Genomic DNA, 21,135 nt, shown 5'->3' on the forward strand with positions numbered 1-21,135 from the left:
GGCCTCTCAGCTGGGAAATGTCCATGTGGTTGCTACTTAAAAACTGATTTATGAGGCCGTGGCGGCTGCGGAGGCTTGGCCTGCGGTCCTGGTAGTAATCAAGGGCATATGCCCATCTCGCCTGGCACTGCCCAGCTTGTGAGCCCAGCCCTGGCCTCTGCTCTCCTGCTGGGAAGGGAGAGGCATAAAAGGTACAAAGTCTTTCTCTTCAAGCCATCTCTCCCTCCTCCACTCTCTTCCTTTTCTTCCTCCTCTTCTTCCCTTTCCTCTTTCCCTCCTCCCTTCATCCCTCCTCCTTCCCCTCCTCCCTTTCTCTTCCTTCTCTCCCAAGTGGCACGGACCAGCCTGTGTGCCGGGCTGGCGCTCACAGCTGCAGCCCATCTGCTATGATTGAATGGTGACAGTGATGAGACAGGAGCTGGGGGGAATGGGAGGACATGGGGGCTGCCCTGCCACCCCTAACCCCTCCTTGTGCCAGCTTCCACATGCTTCCTTGACCTCCAGAATGAGACCATCCATTTGGCCTGTACAAGGTGGGGAAATCCCACCCCTCTAAGTAGTGAGGGAATTCCTTTTCCCCCAACTAGATTTCTGAGAAGAAAGAAGGGGACAAGAAAGAAACAGAGGGGTAAGAAGAAAAAAGGGGAAGGGATTGGGATTGGGAGAGCAGTCAGGAAGAAATGACCCACGTGTCCACATCATACAGGCCTGAGCAAGCCTGGGGCACCAGCACTGAACAGGGTGGAGTGTGAGGCTGCAGTCTGGTCAGAGAGGCACGGATTTAGGTCCAGGGTCCAGCTTTTTCAGGAATCCAGGAAAACATCCTTAATAGCCCCTCATGGGCATCCTGTTCCCTAGACCAGGGGGTTCCCCCTCTGTATCCCAGAAAACTTCCTAGCTCCTTCTCCTTAGGAGTAAACTTGAAAGGCTGGGACATCATAGTCCTCCATGGTGCCCAAAGGTTGGACCTGAAACTATAGCAAAAAAAAAAGTCTAGTTAAACAGGAAAGATTTCTCAACTGATCCTAGTGCAAGACCAAGATAAAACAACAATAACAACAACCTGGAAACTAACAGATATTTGGAACTTATTGTGTATCAGTAACTGACTTAACCATTATGTATGAGCTGATAATCATCTCAACCACATTGTGAGATTGGTACTCTCATTACAACTATACTACAGATAAGGACACTGGGGCGCATATGCCCAGCTTGTATCTTAGGCTTGGCTTCTACTCTTTTGATAAGAATAAGAGAATAATTAGGAGGTGCAAAAATTTTTAGGACATCCAATATCCCTTCTTTTCTGCTTACTCTTCTTCTGCCTCTCTTCTTCCTCTGCCTGCTCCTCACCATCAGTCTCCAGTGAACACCCACACATGTGGCTTTCTCTTCCTGCCACTGCCCACATGCACATAGGTGGAAACACCACCAAGGAGACACACACTCTTCCCATTCCACCCACGAAACCACACACACACACACACACACACACACAGATTTGATTGCATCTGACTCCACCAATCCTCTTTGCTGGGGCAGCTGCTCTTCACATCCATAGTCCTGTCCCATGGGATCTTTCTGCCTGAAGCTCTGGGTGAAGGATGCCATTGTGAACAGCTGCAGGACCAGGCTGGACTTCCAGTCTAATCTGGGCCCCCAAGGAGCTTGAGGGAAGCAATTTGCTCCACCTGCCCTTTCCCTGGACACCAGAATCTGTCAGGGTCATTCATGCCCTCTCTCACTCCTGCCATCTGCATCTCCACCCTCTTCCTTCCTTTTTCTCCAGGCTCTCTCCTCTTCCTTCTTTCATCCTTCTGTCCATCTTCACAACTCTTTCTCTTTCTCTTTCCCTTTCTTCTTTTTTTCTCTCTCATCTCCCCCGTTCTCCCACCTTGCCTAGTTATCTGATAAGCCTTTTGGTCCTTGAAACCCTCCCCTCCCAGTCAGGGCAGTGGGCATTACTCATGTTCCATAAATTTCACAACTAAGAGGCTGCTGGTGGGAGATCCATCCCTCCTAGGCAATCCCACCAGAGGGAAGCTTTTATCTCAAGAGAGGGAGATAGGAGCCCATAATCCAATCTTGTGGATAAACATTAAGCAGTCACTAAATCCTTGCAATCCCCAGAACAAATCCAGATCAACATTGTTGTCCACTTGCCCAACACAAATTAGGATAAGAAATCAGGTGGGGAGTTATTTGCAGGGTCATTATAGGGCTTACCTGGCATTTGTTTCCTTCCTCTACTATTTTAAGGTTCTCTGTAAGGTCAAAAATACACCTGGAAAAGGACAACTGGAGGTCAACAGAAACCACACATCCAGGGTCCTTCACCTGCCATTTTACCCTTACCAAACTCTTCCCATTCTTGGCTTTGAAAGGCAAAGATAGATAAATCCTTGAGCCTGATCCTGCACTTGGGCAGGAATGGGGGCTGAGTTCACCTTTTGTCATCACTTCCCTCTCCTAGTCCCAGTGTTCAGGCATTCTTTGATACTCCTGGTATCTTTTAATCTGTCCCTGTCCCTGTCTCTTCCTCTGTCTCTCATCTGTGGATTTCTCCCTCCCTTATCTGCTCTATCCTCCATTCCTTCTTTTCTTGATCACCACCTATCCCAGGACTCCCTCCATATCTTCCCGTTTGGTCCTTCTGTAAGGAGGTCTGCCTGACTTCAGCACCACGGACAGAGACACACCGTGGGTTTGCCTTACTAACCCGAGGGTCAGGAAACTAGCAGGTCTACTGCCAGGATCTGTGCAAGTGGTGACTGCCCACAAATTTCTTTGGGCGTGTCCGAATGTGCGTGTATGAGTATGTCAGTGTACCCAAGCCTTTTGTGAACGCCTGTGTCTGTGCCTCTCTGGGGCACACGCCTGTGGGCGTCTCCGAGTGCATCTGTGTGTTTGTTACTGTCTGTGCTGTGTCCCCGCCTGCTCCCCGTGTCCCTGGCTGAGAAAGGGGATGGGATGGGGACGCTCCGTTCTGGAGGTGGGGGAGGCAGCGGGTGGCTTAGTATCCCAGCCGGGCCTGGGGGCGTCATCTTTGCCCAGATATGCGCCAGGCACCATGTGGCATGTGTGCCAGCCGGCACAGGCTGAGGGCATTCTGCCCAGCATGGGGGAAGGGGGGTGCAGAGAGCTGAAGGCAGACAAGAAGAGGTGAGAAACTGAGCTTAGAACTCAACTCTGGGACCAGGCCCTTTCCATCTGCATGAACTCCACCCACAGGCACAGGTATGAAGAAATGTGCAAGTTATTTGCCTTTGTAGGGGTGCAGACAACCAGATAACTACCTCACACACACATATATTCTGAGGAAAATGCATGAGAAGCAGGCTTATCCTGGCTTGTGCAAGTGTGCAAATCACCATACCAGTTCCTTCACAAATGTACACACACATACACAAACACCTAAGTCATTCTCAGAAAGCGGACGAGGCAAGAATCACAGAATAGGACCCTTTATCATGTGGGTGGGCACTTCCCTCCAGTGATACAAGGCCACCACTTAAAGGGTCTTGTAGCTCCTACAACTCTTCCTTTCCCAACAAATGGGCATATTTCCCTTGTAGAGTGCAGGCCCTGGGGTTACCATCACAGGTGCCTGCCCTCTGCACCCAGGTAAGTCTGGGAGGATAATGCTGCTTCTGTGCTTCATTTGGGACAGAATGAGTGAGGGGAAGGGGAAAGACATCCAAATGGCTCCCTTCCATCACTCATGCAGTCCTCATCCCCCAACCCCCAAGAGTTTGCCTTTGTGAGGGGTTAGACAACCAGATAACTGGAGACAATCCTAGATTTCTCTTTCCAATCTCAATACTAACTGGCTGTGTGACCCTGGGAAGGTTATTTCTCAGTGAGATTTATATATGACAATTTATGTAAAGGGCTTAGCTCCAGAGAGTTGTCATTAAGTGGTCACTATTAGTATTGTTATATTAATACAATGGACAGAATAGTTAACTAGATTGGATGAAATAATGTAGATAAAGCTTCCACCACAGAGTCTGACCCATAGTGAGTGCTCAATGCATACAAGTATAGTATGAATTTAGTGGTAGAATTTGAGGAATTTAGGCAGTTAAAAAGGAGTTGAGAATGATAGTATTCTCTCTCCAAACTTGAGAGGCATGCACTCCCAAGTGCAGAAGGAGGAATGAAGTTAGATGTGCAAAAAAGCTGACAGGTGAGCTGGGAAGCTACAGAGTCAGGTGGTAAGAGGGAATTCCCTGAGGTGGGGCACACAGATCTCTGTCCTTCAGGGCCAGGGAAGCCTCTAGAGGGTCTCCATTCCAAGTCTTTGTCCACATATTTTTCCACTTGTTTCTTCTCCTGGCTTCCCCATCAATAAATGGCAGCACCCAGTTAGTTGCTCAAGCCAGAAACCTGTAAGTCATCCTCAAGTTCTCCCTACCTCTTACTCTCCATATAGACTCTCACCAAGAACCAATGATGTACCCAAGTCCAGACTCTTCTCTCCTTTTTCAATGCCCCTCCCCTAAGCCAGGTCACATCATCTCTCATCTGAGTCTCTCCTCTGGCCTCCCAACTTACCCCACTGCAATCCATTCTCTCACAGCAGCTGGGGTAATCTTTTAAATGTATAAGCCAGGCCTTTCATTCCCTGTTTTAAAACTCTGCAGTGACTTCCTTAGCATATAGGATAAAATCCAAACTCCTTACCAGCTTGGTCTGGTTTCTGTTTCCCTCCCCAGTGTCATTTTCTGCCTCTTCCACTCCGTCTCCATTCTCCAGGCTCATTGGCATTCCTTTCCACTCTGCAAACACTGGAAAGATCACCTTCCTACCCTAGGGGTTGAGCTGTTTCTTGGTCCAACCAATCCTCTTGCCTCACTCCCTCTCTTTTCATGGCTGGCTCCTTTTCACCCTTCAAATCTCAGTTTGTTCCTTCACTGCCGGGGGAAACCTTTTCTGATGCCCTTATCCAAAGTGGCCCCCTGGTTATTCTCTGGTTCTGCATTCTGTTATTTCCTTTGCAGCACTCTACTTAACGTTGATATGGGTTTTGTCTGCCTCTCCTATTGGTCTGTATGCTCTCTGAGGACAGGAGTGTAGTATTTGTTCTGTTCCCTTGGCAACTTCTGGGTGCAGCATGGAGTAGGTAGTTAGCCACTGTGTTTGAATGGTTGAATTGATGAGTGCTTTGACATCTTTGAGATGGGGTGGGGGGGGGGAGTGGGAAGGGCAAGCAGGTCCTGTAGCCTGGGCTCCAACCTGCCCCTTTAGGGGTCTGTTTCATCTCTCTTTCTTCCTCTCAGGAGGCCTGTCTGCTGGCAGCCTCCTAATTATATTTTACTTGACTATAAATCTTTTTGTTAAATGTAATTGAAAAATACACCTATCGAATCATCACATTAACCTAGCATCCACTCTGAGGCAGTAATTAAAGGCTTCCTAGAATCTCCCACTGGCTTGGGAAGAACTGGCTCAGAGATTATCCTCTGCCAATCTCAAATGTACCAGCATCAGCCTTTCTGCCCCCAGAGAAGGTGGAGGCACAGGACCCACCCTGCCCATGGTTCAGGTTCATGGGGGATGAGTAGGATGAGTATGCTTTCCCACTACTCTCCCCACTGCAGGGCTCAGACAGCTGGGAGCAACGCCCAGACCCCAGCCCAGCACTCCCTCTGGGGCCTGAGGTCTGCAATATCCCACCTCCTCATTCTCTCCTGGGCTGCTGGCTTAGAGGTGTATCAGGTGGAAGGTCAGGAAGGAAGGGGAAAGAAAAGGAACAAATGCTCTCCTAGCACTTTAAATGAGTCAGGTCTGTCCCACTCAGTCTTTGCAGCTCCCTAAAGACAGGCTGAGGAAACTGATGCTGCAAGAGGTTCTGCAATATGGTAGAGTTACAATCCAAATTAAAAGGCCAGGCTCTCAGAACCTAATTTAAAAATATGGCCTCCTTTCAGAGTCCTGGTGCTGTTCTTGGTGACTGGTGCCCTCTGGCTAGCCCTTCTCCTTTTCCAGGACTCTAGTTCCTCAACTGTGGTTCTGGTTTCCTAAGTCCAAAACTCTGGAGTCATCCTTGGCAATGCTCTTTTATATCCCGCACCAGATTCAAAAGCAAATCTGTCTGCTCTTCCTCCAAAATAAATCCAGAATCTGAGCACTTCTCATCCCCTCACAGCAACCACCCTGGTCCAAGCCACTGTCCCCTTTCTCTTGGATGAATATACATTCTGCCCTTTGTTCCTTTTAGTCTCTTTTTGGTGTGGCAGCCAGAGTGATTATTTATTGATTTGTTTTTTATTTGAGATACAGTTTCATACAATATTATGTTGGTTTAAAAGAGTGGTTTTTAAAAATAGCTTTATTAAGACATAATTCACTTATTTCAGATGTACAAGTCAATGGCTTTTTAGTATATTTATAGAGCTGTGTGACCATCACCACAATCAATTCTAAACATTTTCATCACCCCAAAAAGAAACTCATACCCATTAGCAGTCACTCCCCCACACCTTGTAGTCCCTAGGCAACCAAAACATCACCTTCTCTAACAGCTTTTCCTGGCTACCATATCCAGAACTGCACCTCCTTTCCCTCTCCTCCTTCACTTTGTTTTTCTCTTTAATACATACTGCCATCTAACATACTATGTTTGTTACACATTTATTATTTTCTTGTCTAGTTTCCCCACCCCACATCATACACAAGCTCCACACAAGGTGGTGGCTTTATTTATAGTAGAATTCCTAGCACCTAGGACAGGACCAGGTACATAGTAGGTGCTCAGTAAACAGATGTTGCATGGATACATGAATAAACTCAATAATAAAGGTATTGAGATCAGGGATCTCAAAAGTGGCATCCATTCTCCAGCAGTTGGCAATGAAGACCTATCCTGGGGTCCAGCTTTCAGATGTCTGGATTTCCCTGCCTCTTCACTCTTTCCTGTTGGTCTTCATTTCCTTCCTGTTTCAGACACATGTTCCTCTCACCTCCACCCTGTGGGAAATCCTTAACACCAACTCCCTAACCTGTAGACCTGATCCTCCTTCTTCTCTCCTGTTCTGACCAACCCCTGACTCTTCCCTACTCTTAGCTTTCAGACTCAACCCTAGAGAACATCAAATGACAGTCTTTGGTAGGCTATTGGAAGATTGGTCATTTCACTGCTTGAGTCCCCCAAGAATGATAAGCCCTCCAGTAAATGTTCACTTACTGTGCGTACAACTTGGACCAGGCCCTGAGTTGAGTACTTTGGACCAGTGCTGTCTTTTAGAACTTTCTACAATGATGGAAGTGTTCAATTTCTGTTCTGTGCAATATGGTAGTCACTAGCCAATGTGAGGTTATTAAGCACTTGAACTGTGGCTAAATATGACTGATGAAATAAAGTTTAAATTTTATTTAATGTAAATTAATTTAAATTTAAATAGCTACATGTGGCTTCTAGTTGGGCAATGCAGGTTTAGACATTGTTTTATTTAACCTTTATAATTATCTCAAGGAGTAGGTACAATTGTCACCGTTTTTTTTCTTTTTTGTTTTGTTTTGTTTTTCTTAACTTCTTTGATTATCTCGTATTCTACAGATGAAGAAGAGTAGCTAATCAGGATGAGAATGCAGGTTTGGTGGTTTCTGGAACCAACTGAGGAGCTCTTTTAGGGCTTGGGATATGAGTTATGTATGTATGGAGGGCACAGAATGACAGTCATTCATTTTTTCATTCAACAAGACTTCAATGAACCTCCTCTGCCAAAGACTGGGGATAAACCCACAAATCTTCAATTGAATACCTCCTGGGACACATTTTTGTTCCCATTTGACAGATGAGAAAACTGAGACTCAGCCAGATTTAGCAACCTGATCTCCCTGCTCTCTGCTTCTTCTCTTGATTCACCCCTACTCCCCTCCCTAGGGTACTCCTCCTATAGGAGCAACAGTGATCCTTGGAAATATTTGTCTGAGCATATTTTCCCTCCATTGGAAATTTGACCAGGGCTCCCCACTTTATTCCCAGAGAAAAGCCAAAGTCTGTATAAAGGGTTATGGGCCCCGTACAGTCCATGCATCCATCCATCCTCACTCAGACCTCACCAGCTACTTCTCTCCCTTGATCCTTCCAGTCCACTGGCCCCCTTGGGTCCTTTGGGCCCAGGCCTGCCTTACAGCCAGTCTGCTGCATGCTCCTGGATATCCACAGTGTCAAATTCTTCACCTCCTGCAGGTCTTAGCTCAAACACTACCCTTCTAAGTGAGGCCCACCCTAACCCCCTGCTTAAAAATGGGACCACCACCCAATCTAGACCACCTTTTTATGACCTCTCCCCCTCATAGCACTTACTATCTTCTAAAATAAATATAGTTTACTGATGTATTATGCCTGTCTCCTCAGCAAGAATATAAGTCCCTTGAAGGCAAAGATCTTTGTCAGAAACATCCTAGAGCCTCAAACAGTGTCTGGTACATGATAGGGCATCAGTGAAAATCTGCTGAATAAATGAACATATTTGCTCCAGGTACTTCTGTCTTTGCAGCAAGAGGGCTGGATTCTAACTTGAGCCCCTTTGCTTCTGAAGTTTGAGCTCTTTCCCTGGAGGTCATTTTCTCTTAAGTATTCTCTCTGACTCTCTCTCCAAGTTTTCTCACTTAGATGACCCTGGGCTGGTCCAGGAGTTCCCTGTTCCTGCAATTTCTAGCTCAGGCAGGGATATGGGTTCCTTTATATGCCCTTGGCTACAATGCCCAGGAATCTTACTAAAATTTTACCAAAACTCAGAAATTTCCTCCTTTCAAGGCAGGAGTCTGTTTTTCAGGCTGTGGCCCCAGCAGGTCGCCCCCTCCCTCATCTGCTTTACTCCTCTCTCCCTCTCCGTTCTCCTCCCCTCACCCCTCAGACACTGCTATTCCTTCCCCTCTATGCTGAGGAGGGGACAGATCAGGTGGCTTGGTCATTTCCTCCTTTCAGTGGGATACCCTGGGAACCTAGCCACCCCTACCCCACCTCTGGGTGTGCAATGACACGAAGGTTAGTTGGTGGAATACTCCCCCATCCTCTGACTCCCACCCCATGAGGAAGGTGATGAGGTATGTCCTCATGGCTGGGGCAGGGGCTCTTTCTTGAAACTGGCAACTGGGGTTGTTTGTGACTCCATTAGGAGATGTGGGAGTTAGACAGCAGGAAGGACTTCCCAAATGTTGGGCAATGAAATAAAGGTAGGAAGCCTGTTTCCCACTTAAGGGTTAAGAAAATTAAATGCATTTATCTTCCTGTATGCCTTCTTGTACATCTTCCTGAATGTGCAGAAACAGATAAAAATGACTGCCAGTTCTCCCTCCAGAGGTCCAGAGCCCAACCCTTTCCAACTTCTCTGCTCCTCTACTGCTCCTCAAACCTTTTTCCAGATCCCTCAGCTCAAGGCCACTTGCTGGGGCCAAAGCGGAGGGCCAATTCTGTATGTATCCCAGGGGAAATTAAGCCACGTTAAGAGGGGAGAGCTGACCTCTGATGTGTGGCCCAGTCACCTTCTGGCAGTGAGATGGAAAGGCTAGGGCTTCAGGCCAGTCCCAGCTCTTCTGGATCATAGCTGTCTGACCCAGAGAAGTTTGTCAACCTCTCTGAGCCTCAGGTTTCTCATCTATAAGATGAGACTAACAGTATTTACTCAAGAACATTGTACGAGTTGGAGATGGCTCATGGAAAGTTTCTGGCACAGGGCAGGCACTTAATAGTATTATTATGATTATTATTACTTAGGATCCAAGAGGCCCTCTCTTCCATCCACACATTGCTCTCCATCTAGACCAGAGCAACGGTTTCCTTATTGGCTTCCCTGCCTCCAGTCTTACCCTATTCCAATCCAACATCTACATCTGTCAGAATTCTATTTCTTAAAGTCAATCCAGACCCATCACTTCCTTCTGAAAATTCCTCCAAAGTTCCCTACTGCCTAACAGGACACATAAGCATAGTGATTAAGAGTGTGGGCTCTGGGTTAAGACCTGTTTTTTGTTTTTTTTTTCCTTCATTTTTTGTTGTTGGGGGGAGGTAATTAGGTTTATTTATTTATTTATTTTTAGAGGCAGTACTGGGGATTGAGCCCAGGACCTCATGCATTCTAAGCATGTGCTCTTCCACTTGAGCTATACCCTCCCCCCAAGACCTGGTTTTGATGCTCAGCTCTGTCACTTTCTAGCTGTGTCTCTTGGGCAAGGTACTTAATAATCCGGAGCCTTAGTTTACTCATCTTAAGCAGAAGATAGCAGTACGGGAGGTAGTGTGGTTATTGAACGAAGAAACAAGGCAATTGATACAGTGTTTGGCACATGGAAGTTGCTAGATCTACCTATTATTATAACAACGTGAAGAAGTCATAATTTCTGAGAATGGCATGCAAGGCTGTCTGTAGGAGTCAGACAATAGGAAAACCTTCCCAGTTTTTAAAGCACGATTGTCATGATGAAGAACCTGGCCTGCCTATCCAAACTTGTTTCTTGCCATCTTACATGAACCCCATGTTTTGGTTGGCACAGTGTGTTACTCATCATCCCCCATTCTGAGACTTCTTTTGGTGCCTTTGCACGCGCTGTTCTTGCTGCCTAGAATGCTCTTTCTCTCCTTGCCTACCTAGTTAACTCCTACTCATCAGTTAGGACCTGATTCAAGCCGACTGTCCTCTGCAAAGACTTTCCAGACCCCTGAGCAGGGTCAGTCACGTTCTGGTGCTCCACCATCCCAGCCGTGACCTCTGCTCACCATCTGGTTAAGAGCCAGGCACTTTAGGACCAGGCTGGCTGGGTTGTAATTCTAGCTCTGCCACATCCTAGCTGGGTAACCTCTGGCAAGTGACTTCACTGTGCCTCAATTTCCTGATCTGGAAAGTGGGGTAATGATAATAGTATCTACCTGATAAGGGTGTGAGGAGTAAATGAGTTACTACATGGAAAGAATTTGCTCCCACACTTGGCACAGAGTAAGTGCCCAGTAATGGTAAGCTGCCGTAATTATTCTTGCCTCTCTTGCCTTCCAGGGCAAGGCTTGATCTACATGTGTGTCTCCCTCACCAGGGTGTGAGCTCAGAGAGCAAAGGCTGGAGCTGAATCATAGGCTGGTGCAGAGTAGACACTTGGCACCTCCACCTGGATGGACAGTCATGAAGGCTCTCCTTTATCAAGAGTTTCTCATTTGTCCGTTAGGGTAATCCTATGACCTGGGTACTAATGGTCTTTCCACTTTACAGATGAGGAAATTGAGGCCAAGAGGTAAATGCCTTGGGGCCCTAGTAAATGAGAAAGTAGTGGAGCCAAGGTCTACGCTTGGACCCAGCTGAATCCAATCAGCTGCTCCTCTTCCCACCCTGAGCCTCAATTTCCTCATCTGTAAAATGGGAGGATAGCTATTCTTCCCATCTCCTATGTTCCTCTGTTGATTAATGTAAGTAAATACAAGAGATACTGAGGAAGAACGGGGTTTGAGTTCCCCTTATGAACTGGGTAATGCTTTCTCTAGGACCCAAACAAGAACTTTTTAAGGGGTGAAACTGAGGAGTAGCTGAGACTCAAAAGGCCCCAAAGCCCCAATTCACCTCTCTCCCTAGGGTTTGTCTGGAGCCTGGGGCCAATTCAACAGCCTCCCCCTTCTCCTGGGCCTACTGCCAGGCCCTCCTCCCCTTCCCCGACACCCATTGCCACTGGAAGACAATGGTGGGCAGGCCCAGCCTTTGTGAGAGGGGTCAAGCCAGTTAATCTTGGGCTGGGCTGGGGAGGGGCATGTAGAGGGACCAGGGGAAGGGAGAGGGGGCCACGTGTGGGGACAGAACAGAGGGTTTGTGAGGGTCAGGAGGACTTTGGAGGCCAGGGGCCTGAGGAGTAAAAGCTTGAAACAGGCTTTGGGGAACGTTTCCTCTGAATGTAGATTTGAGCTCCTATTAAACTTGCCAAAAATTTGTGTTAGCTAATGGATTCTTAATTCTGTCTAAAATGAGAGAGGGAAAATTATGCCATTCATCTTGTATTGGTTTGAAATTACATCTGACACCTAATCGATCATACTGTGGAACATTAACTCTTTGGAAGAGACCCAACTTTTCCTCTCTCCCTTGCTTTCCAGGGCTCTCGAGCCACCCCCACCCCCTGATTCCTTCTTTTGTATTTCATTAACTAAGCAAAGCTTTAGCTGTCTCTGAGGGTGAGGGGTGGGAGCTAGTGAAAGGGTTCATTTGAATCAAAGCAGATAACCAGGCCCCCAATCTTTTGCCCAAGACCAAAGCCCCTGCTTCCAACCTTCAAGTGACCTCCTCTCTCTTTCTGCTTTTTCCTATGCGTCCTGAGATCTGGAAATGCAGGATGGAAGGCAGTGGGGTGAGGGGTGACCTCAGAGCCACCTTGGGGGCACCAGGGAGAGGCAGGGAGCCAGGCAAAGCTGAGCTAGCACCTGGGGCTGGGGCAGGGGCTATGGCAGGGGGCTCACCTGCGACTTGCCTGGCAGATGGGTGAGGAGGAGGAGGGCAGATGACAATAGATTTGCCTCTGGGGATCCTGATGAGCTCTGACTGAAAACCCCAACCCCAGACCTGCTTTTCCAGGAGGAGGACTTTCTGGCAGCAGAGAGAACCCACTGGAGGCCGACAGACCTGGGCTAGGATCCTGGCTTCACTGCTGATGAGCTGTGTGACCTTGGGCAAGTTACATAACGCCTCTGAGTCTCAGTTTACTTCTCTGTCAGAGCAGGATAATAACACTGGCACAGGGCTGGGGTGAGGACCAGATGAGACAATCCAGGTAAAACTGGGACAGAGCCCACTGCCTGGCACACAGTAGGTGCCCAATAAAGGTGACAGTCAGAATCCAGATCAACATGCCCCCTCCCCACTTCTGCTGCTTCCCTCCCCTGCCCTCCCCTGACCCCGTTCTTCTCTCCCACCTCCAACTCCCTGGCCCCTCCCACAGGAGAAATCATAAGGTCAGGTCAGGCCATGAAGGCCAGTCAATGTCTCCTCCTAAGAGGACACCCAAAGGAGGCCTGGGTCCCTGAGTCTCTGGCAGGTCCCCCAGCCCTCTTCCTTCCTGGAGCTCCTGTCTCCTTCAAAAGTTGTGGGGGTTGTCTCTTGCATGGAGAGCTCTCTCAGCAATCCCCTCCCTGCCCAGAATATAAGGTCTCTTGAGGAAGGGGCTCTCTAGGAAGTGAGGCCAGGAGGAGGGGCACTCCAGCTGGGAGAGAGCCACTTGCTCCTGCTCAAGCATCTCTGACTTCTGCACGTGGATTCCGAAGGACTCCCGTCCCCAGTCTGGGCATTCCATATTTTATCAGGGAGGGGTAGACTGGGATGGGAGGGGGCTTGGTCCCTCAAGAGCAAGGGAGAGCAAAGGGAAGCAAGTGGGTGCGAGAGAGGGGAGGGGCAGGGACATCCCACCACCTCTATTCTTCAGGGGGCACCATGGCTTCTCCCTTAGGTTGACTATGGGAAGAGAAGTTTCCAGGGGCCTCCAGCTCCGTGTCAAGAGGAATCTGGCCTGCAGCTGGTCTCTGGTGCAGTATGGCACAGGGGTCTGAGATGCCTCTTTCATGGACATCTGGGCAGTCTCTGAAACTTGTCAGTGTAGACTTCACTCTTGTTAAGCACCCACAAACACCAGAATAAACAAATGTGCAGATGAAGGGCTCAGGCTGGTTTAAGTGACCGGTCAAGGTCACACAGGAATCATTCCTATTAAGGTACTGCTCCAAATGCAGGGAAGAATGGCCTAGAATGCCCTCACTGTATTCTAGGGTCTTGGGGAGGAGCTCCAACGTGGGGACTAAGAATGATGGGGACATCTCATCCTGTACCCTCCTTTTACAGAGGAGGACCCCAGGACTCAGAAAAGGGGTATTACTGACCAGGGCTGCAGGGCAGCTGAGGACGCGGACCTGTGGCTCTCAGTCCAGCGCTCTTCTCCACCTGCATCATGAATCTGAAGGGACATTTTCTGGGTCACTTGTCCAGCTCCAGCTGAACCTACACTGTTTCTGGGGAGTGGGCTGAAGTTTTGGGAAGGAGTAAGGAGAGCTGCTGAGAGAGGCTCTTCCTGGAGAGAAAAGCAGAGGGACCTTGGTGGGGGGTTTCTTAACTCCCTCTCCCACCCCAACACACATACAAACACACAGAGGCAGGAGTTTTATTTCCAAATGTCCCTTCTCTGGGGAGCTCGCTGTTTCCCAGGAGATGCCTGGTGGAGATGCCCCTTCCTGCCAGTCTCTCTGGCAGCCACTAGGCGGCTATGGCTCCTTCTGCCTAGAGACGCCACAGTGAGGGTCCCACATGGTTTGCATTACTAGGAAGTGGAGCCCAGGCCTATAAACGCTGAGGATGGAGTAGGCCAGCCAGGGGCAGGTGGGCAGCCAGGTCAGTAGGTAGACTGAGGCAGCCACACACAGGGCCACATGGATCAAGGACCCTGGGTGACCTGGCATGCCTAGATACATTTGCTGGCCTGCTTCTGGTCACCAGAAGGGAAAAAATTTTTTCCTGACATCTCTTCCCCCAAACTAGGAATGTTTTAATTGTGTTTTTACCTTGAATATGAAAGTAATGCATGAGTGTTATAAAAATAGGTAATTCCAATAAAACGGAATGAACAAAAGCTCCGGGCTCAAATTTTAGGATCTGTCTTTTCCCATAAGAAAGCAATTAGCCTCTGGCTGAAGAGTCCAGAGCAAGAGTCTGCTGTGTTCAGGAAGGAGGTGGGAAGCATCATGACACTGTGGAATGTTCTAGCATGGGAGATCCTCCTGAAGCAAATACCCTTGTATTGGAGAGGCTGGCATGTGTGTCTGTCTGTTCTCCCCCCAGAAGATCAGCAGCTTCAGAGTGGACTTCTTCCCACCCACTCGGTGTTATTTCCACACTCCCACCTGCTGTGTGCACCATGCTGCCCCAGTGTGGTCACCCAGGAAATATGGATTGGAAGAATAAATTAATGAACTCACCGATGAGGAAACACATTCAGAGATAGGCATGGAGTTGCCAGAATGGCCTAAATCATGCTCACAAACATGATTGCCACAGGTCTGGAAAAACTGGCCTCAAATGCTTCACCAGCTTCCTCTTTCCCAGGACTGAGGACAGCTAAAGATTGGAGTTGGCCAAAAGGGTCAAGTCTGTGTAAGAAACTTCCCAGGTTCAGTCTTTGGACAGTTCAGGGCCCAGGCACCAGAGGGAGACTGTCAGGGCTTGTAGGAAGAGGCTCCACCCAGAGAGGCACAGGAGTGGTGGAGAGCCTGATGTGATTTTAGAAATTAAGTCCATGCCATGCCAATGAGGTGGAGAGAAGTTTTGCCCCTCTACCCTGCCAAGGAAGCATCTCTGGCTGGAAGGTTCCAGGTCTTCCTCCAATTAAAAAGGGATTTAAGCATACTAAGGAGACAACTCCTTCAAGGAGACAGGAGGATCCACCCAACATAGCAGCAGGGATGGAAGCCTGTCCCTCATTTCCTTTTCTTTTTCTTGCCAGAGAATTTAGGTAGGGTCCTGCTATCAACATATTATTCCATTCAGAAATTGACAACTGTCAGGGAAGTCTTAATCCCATGTAACAGATGAATAAACCAAGGCTAAGAAAGGTAAAGTGACTTGCCCAAGTCACAAACCAAGTAGCTGAACTAAAACCCTCTAATCTAGGGCCTGGCCCAGATGCTCTTTCCACTGAGGCCTCACCTCAGCACTTGGTTTCCTCCAGGCCATGAATTCATGGCTAGACCATCCCCTGCTAGACCTGGGGACAGGTTGTCTAGTTCACACAGGCCTCTGGCCTTCCTTGAGCTCAGATCTTTGCTGTGTCCTATGGTTTTTGGGCAGATCCTGTCCCTACTTCCCCTAAGAACTGTACTTAAGGCACCCAGGGAAGCATATGATAAGACCCGTGTCACCCTGTCTTGGCCCATGTGATCAAATATGTCACCTTTCCCGTTTTGCCGAGGCTTGTTCTCCTAAAATTCTCAGTCCATCACTGTGCTCCTTCCCCACCCCCAAACCATCCATATCCTCCGGGGGAAGGGGCAAAACCTCGGCTGAGGGCAGGCCTAAGACCGGCGATATTCGTGGCCCACAGAGGGCATCTTGGGCCAGATACGGAGCCGGACACAGCTCGGTTCCTCTTTGGGGCCCTCCCGGCCCCCCAAGTGTCAAAAGCCGGTCGGCTCTCCCTCCCCGCCCTGCCTAGCCGGCCGCAGCAGGGCACCGAGGGGGCCGGCAGCTCGAGGAGAGACTGGGGGCAAAGGCCGGGAAAGCGGGCCCGCAGATGCCGCCTCGTCCCCCCCTTCCTTGGCCGGGGCCCCCACGGTGTCGGGGAGCAGGAGGAATCAATCAGGATAATGAAGCCGCAGCCTGCCACGCACCGCGGGGGCACTGAAGAGCCGGGGCCGATGCCAAGTCCGCCAGACGATTCGGAGGAGCCGAGCCCGCCGCGGCGCGGCGGCGGCGGCGGCGGCGGCGGCGGCGGCGGCGGCGGCGGCGGCGGCGGCGGCGGCGGGCGGCGACGACGGAAGCCCGGAGCCGGCGGGAGGAGGCAGGACGCTGCTCCGCGCAGGCCCCTGGCAACCGAGCCTTGGCAACCGGGACGCCCGAGAGAAATCTTAAAGCTGTAGCGCCTACTTTCCTCACCCCCGCCGCCTCCTGGACCCCAGGGGAAAGGGTCGTGCCCTTGGTGGTCGGAATCAGGCTCTGTGCCTCTCGGGATTTGGGGGTCCTACTCATGCCCTCACTCGTTTATTTATCAAATGTAGATTGAGCCTATGCGCCCAAGTCCAGGCTAGACACACTGGGGAGGGGGAATGGGCAGTGATTAAAAATTGAACGAGGTCCTGCCAAGAGGAGTTCACAGTCTAGCGCGCAAGGCAGACCAGACTGGCTGAGGTGAGCAAAGCCCTGTGTTACCCAGGATGAAGGGCTTCGGCTGGAGGGCTGAGAGGCTGTTACAAAATATTCTCACAGCACCTGCCTTGCTCCAGGGTTAGATGCTTCCTTCCTGTTGTTATTTACCACCCCCTGCCCAACCCTGTGAGATGATACTATTATCATTACCGATCCCATTTTAAAGATGAAAAATTAAAGGCCCACGGAGGTGAAGGGACTTAGCCAAAATCTCATTTTATATTTTGGACAACTAGGACTGATTCACAGGACTTCTTACCTTGGCCAGCTTTCATTACAGCATGTCTGGAAGGTTAGACTTGAGTAAGGACTTCCAGACACAAATCGTGTAAGACATGAGGAGAAAGGGTAGGTGAAGTAAGAGATGACTACTTCTCCCTTCGCTGCTCACTACCCTGACCCTGTCTGCCCTGTCCTCATGGGCAGGCCTGTATGTGGGCAGAGGGCTAGAAGAGGTGACCTTCAGAGGTCCTTCTAGTTCTGTGATTTGATATCTCCTGCCTGAAGTCCAGGCACTGTGCCACCCCTCTGAGCAGCAGTAGTTGGCAGGGGGCTGCAGACTGGGGGAGATTCCAAGCTTCTGAAACTAGGGGTCAGGGGTGGTGGGGAAGGATTAGAGAGGTGGTAAGGGGGCTTTGGCAAAAGAAAGCCTGCATCCATATCATTAGGAAGGCTGGGCCTCATCTTCTGTCTCTTGTCCACTTATCTTTCTCTTTCTGCACATCCATTCAGGTAAGAAATTTGTGCCAAAGCCTGAGGTAGGCTCCAAGGCTGTTGGTGAGGCAAAAATCATGCTGGCTTTTTAGCCAAGCTCATCTGGTTTTAAATCCTGCTCTGTTACTCATCAGCTATGTAAGCTTGGACAACCTCCTTGAGTCTCATTCAGTTTCCTCATCTGTAGAGTAGAGGCATTAATATCTACCTTTCAGCATTATTGTGAGACTTAAATGCAGTAAGAAAAATGTATGTGTGGTATCTGGAACATAGTAAATGCTTAACAAATGGTAAATTTAATGATGTCTTTGCTTATTTTGGTCGTCTAAAGATACATCCATATCCTAATCCCTGGAACCTGTAAATATTCCTTATCTGGAAAAAGGGTCTTTGAAGATGTGATTAAGTTCGGAATCTTGAGATAGATTATCTTGGATCATCTGGGTGTGCTCTAAATGCCACTACAAGTGTTATTATGAGAGGAAGGGTAGACTACACACACACAGAAGAGTAGAAGGCAATGTGAAGACAGATGCAGAATTTGGAGTGATGTGGCCACAAGCAAAGGAATGCAAGCCTCCACTAGAAGCTGAAAGAACAGATTCTCCCTTAGAGCATACAGAGAGAGTACAGTCCTGCTGAGATCTTGATTTTGGCCCAGTGAAACTGATGTTGGCCTACTGGCCTCTAGAAATGTGAGAGAATAAATTTCTGTTATAAGCCACCAAGGTTGTGGTAGTTTGTTACAGCACTCTGGGGAAACTAATACAAGCGTGCAATTCCATCTTGAACAAAACCTAGTACCTGCTCTCTAGGAGTTCATAGTCTAGTGGGAAATTAGAGAAATAAACAGTGCCTAAGGATGCCCAGAGGGTGGAAGGGTAAGGTAGGTAAGGCTGCTGGAGTTAGAGAAAAACTTAGCCAAGTGAGGGGTTAAAGCAAGAAGGGCATTCCAAACAGAGGAAAACAGAATAGCTTCCTGCCCGGAATGGAATCAACCCCTCCGCCCTGTGCTGGCATTGGTCCTCAGATCAGAGAAACCTAGACTGTCAGTAATGGACAGAAGCCTTAGAAATCATCCAGTCCAGTCCTGCCATTTCGTATAGAGGGAAATTGAGGCCCATAGAGAGAGTCCATCCAGGGAATAAGCTGGAACTAGATGACCACACTCTAGCCTTGCTCTTGAACCTGGGTGTCCCATATCTGAGGGTCTCAGAGACACTGCCTGGTGGCATCTCTGTAGCCCACTTTCAAAAAGCACAGGCCCTGTGGTCTCTAAACAAAGAGGGATTATTTGCATATTATTTGCATGCTGCTAATTAGATGAGAGAGGCAGATTCACTCAGCCCCTTCCCTTCATGCTCCCCTGTCCTATCTCACTTCCATTGAGTTCTTCTTCCTCAACTATCTCTTGACCTCAGCAACTTCTCCCATAATTCCAGCCCAGGCTTCACCCCTCAAGGCCCCTCCCCTAGCCCCAGCCCAATGCCTACTGCATTAAGTGTTTAGTCCTGCCTGGAAAAAGTGCCTGGTGGGTCTTTAGTATATCTAGTCTGGGTAGAGGATCTTGGAGTATGTTGCAGTGGAAAGGGAGGTGATGGGCTTTCCAGCTTGAGGCTTTCTCCGGGAATGGGGAGCAGTGAGCTCTGTCTCCCTGTAGCCCAGGGGCCATCTGAATGGGGCTATGGAGTCAGGGAGGAGGGTGCTCCTTGGGGATCTGGTGGGCAGGTGCCAGCTGCATGCCCCAAAGCCTGCCCCAAGCCTCTTGGCTGGCAGCCACACCAGCCCACGGAGGAGCTGGCTCCTTCTTTGAGGGAGGGGGAATCCTGGGGAAGGCCAGGGAGCATCCCTTAGACTGGTAGCCTAACATGGATAAGGTTGAGGTTACCATGGGAGTTATTATGGATCCTCTAATGGGGACAACACATCCAAATTCTGGGGCTGTCACCAACCTAGTCCAGAAACTTAAGAGACACTGGGCTAAACTAAGCACAGTGTCTCCCTGAGGGTAGGCACTAAGTAAAGGTCTTCTGATAGTGAGGGGCCACCTGTCTCCTGGAGACAGGTAAGGAGGAAAGGGAGCCACAGAGAGACACAGATTCTGCCTCTCTCACCTCCCATTAGCCCCCCTCTTCCCTTTAAAACCAAGTCTATGCCCAGCACCTCTCCCAGATGTGATATCTGAGCCTGTCACCTGATGGTCACCAGAGAAGGCACCACACTATAGCCAAGACAGGTACATAGGATGAGCTCAGGTGCCCCTTAACCCTATCCTGGCAGAATTGCTGTGGGGCTTTGTCACCACCACAGCTAACTCAAGGTATTTAGCTGCCAGGAGCTTGGGAATGTTGGTGCATTAGGATTCATGGAAAAGCCTGGGGCACAGTTCAGGCTAGCAACTTACAGAAAACAGCTTGCTCTAGTTAGGACGGTGGCCTGGATATCGGAAGAAAGACTGCGCTGCATATGTGAATAATTCTTCTCCACATATGGGTGATATACAAGGTGCACGTATACATGCTACAGCAGGACTCAGAAAGCATCCTGACCTGCATGCACAGCTGCGTGCACATATCCCAGTGTACACAAGTGTATGTTGCACATAAGTATCTTCATGGAATTCTGCCTTCCCTCTTCTCTGCTCTGGGCCTTCTCTTGTTTTCTGGTAGAATAGGAAGTGAGGTAGGAAAGTCAGTTTCACCATCCCCAGCCCTGCTTCTTTGTGTAGAGGTTCCCTGCCTCCATTTGCCCACGACAGCAAGCAGTAGGTCCCTTCTTGGTCCTGAGCTGGGGGATTCCAGCTCCTTACTGGCCTAGATGACTCCCTCTTCCATTAATTCCTTCTTCCTCTAGTGTGTCCCTCATCTGGTGTCCAAGTCAAGGGGAGAGGTGGGAGGAAGTGGGGTGATGCTAGGGGAGTGGGAATAGGAAGGGTGGATCAGATACTGTTCGATTTTGCCCAGGTCCCTCTGGAGCACTGCTGCTCATTTAAAATTCCGATTTAAAGCCGAGCGGCTCTTTAAATTTCCACATTAGCATGCCGCCCTGATGCCAGGCCAAGATGTTGGGATGGATTTGGCAGGAACGCCTCCAACAGTGGCAAGCAGCAGCATTTGCCAGCAATAAAACAACGCATGAATAAAAGAAGGCTGGCTTGGCAGCAGCAGCAGCCCAGGTAGCTGGGTGAGTCAAGGAGGGGCCCTCATTTTTAGAGCCTCAGAGGCATGAAGGCCTGTGCAGGGGGTATGTGTGAGTGTAGGCCTCTGTGGCTGTCTTGGCCCTCACACTTAATCTGTGCCCGCAGTGGAATTTGGGGTGAAGACCCAGGCAGGATGGGGGTTGCTACCCTGTGCCTGTCTCACCCATCCCTTTCCACGGGGTTATCTTCTTGGAGAGGACAGATGTTGCTTTTGATGAGGACACAAGGACTTGGTCCATAGCCTGAGCTGTCATACTTCATTAGGGGCCCAGAGAACAGGTGGGGTCAGAGAGAGCAACAACGCCTAGAATGGCTTCCAGATCCATAACCCTGGGTACC

This window comes from Camelus bactrianus, chromosome 16 (assembly GCF_048773025.1).
Source record: "Camelus bactrianus isolate YW-2024 breed Bactrian camel chromosome 16, ASM4877302v1, whole genome shotgun sequence".
Classification (NCBI taxonomy): Eukaryota; Metazoa; Chordata; class Mammalia; order Artiodactyla; family Camelidae; genus Camelus; species Camelus bactrianus.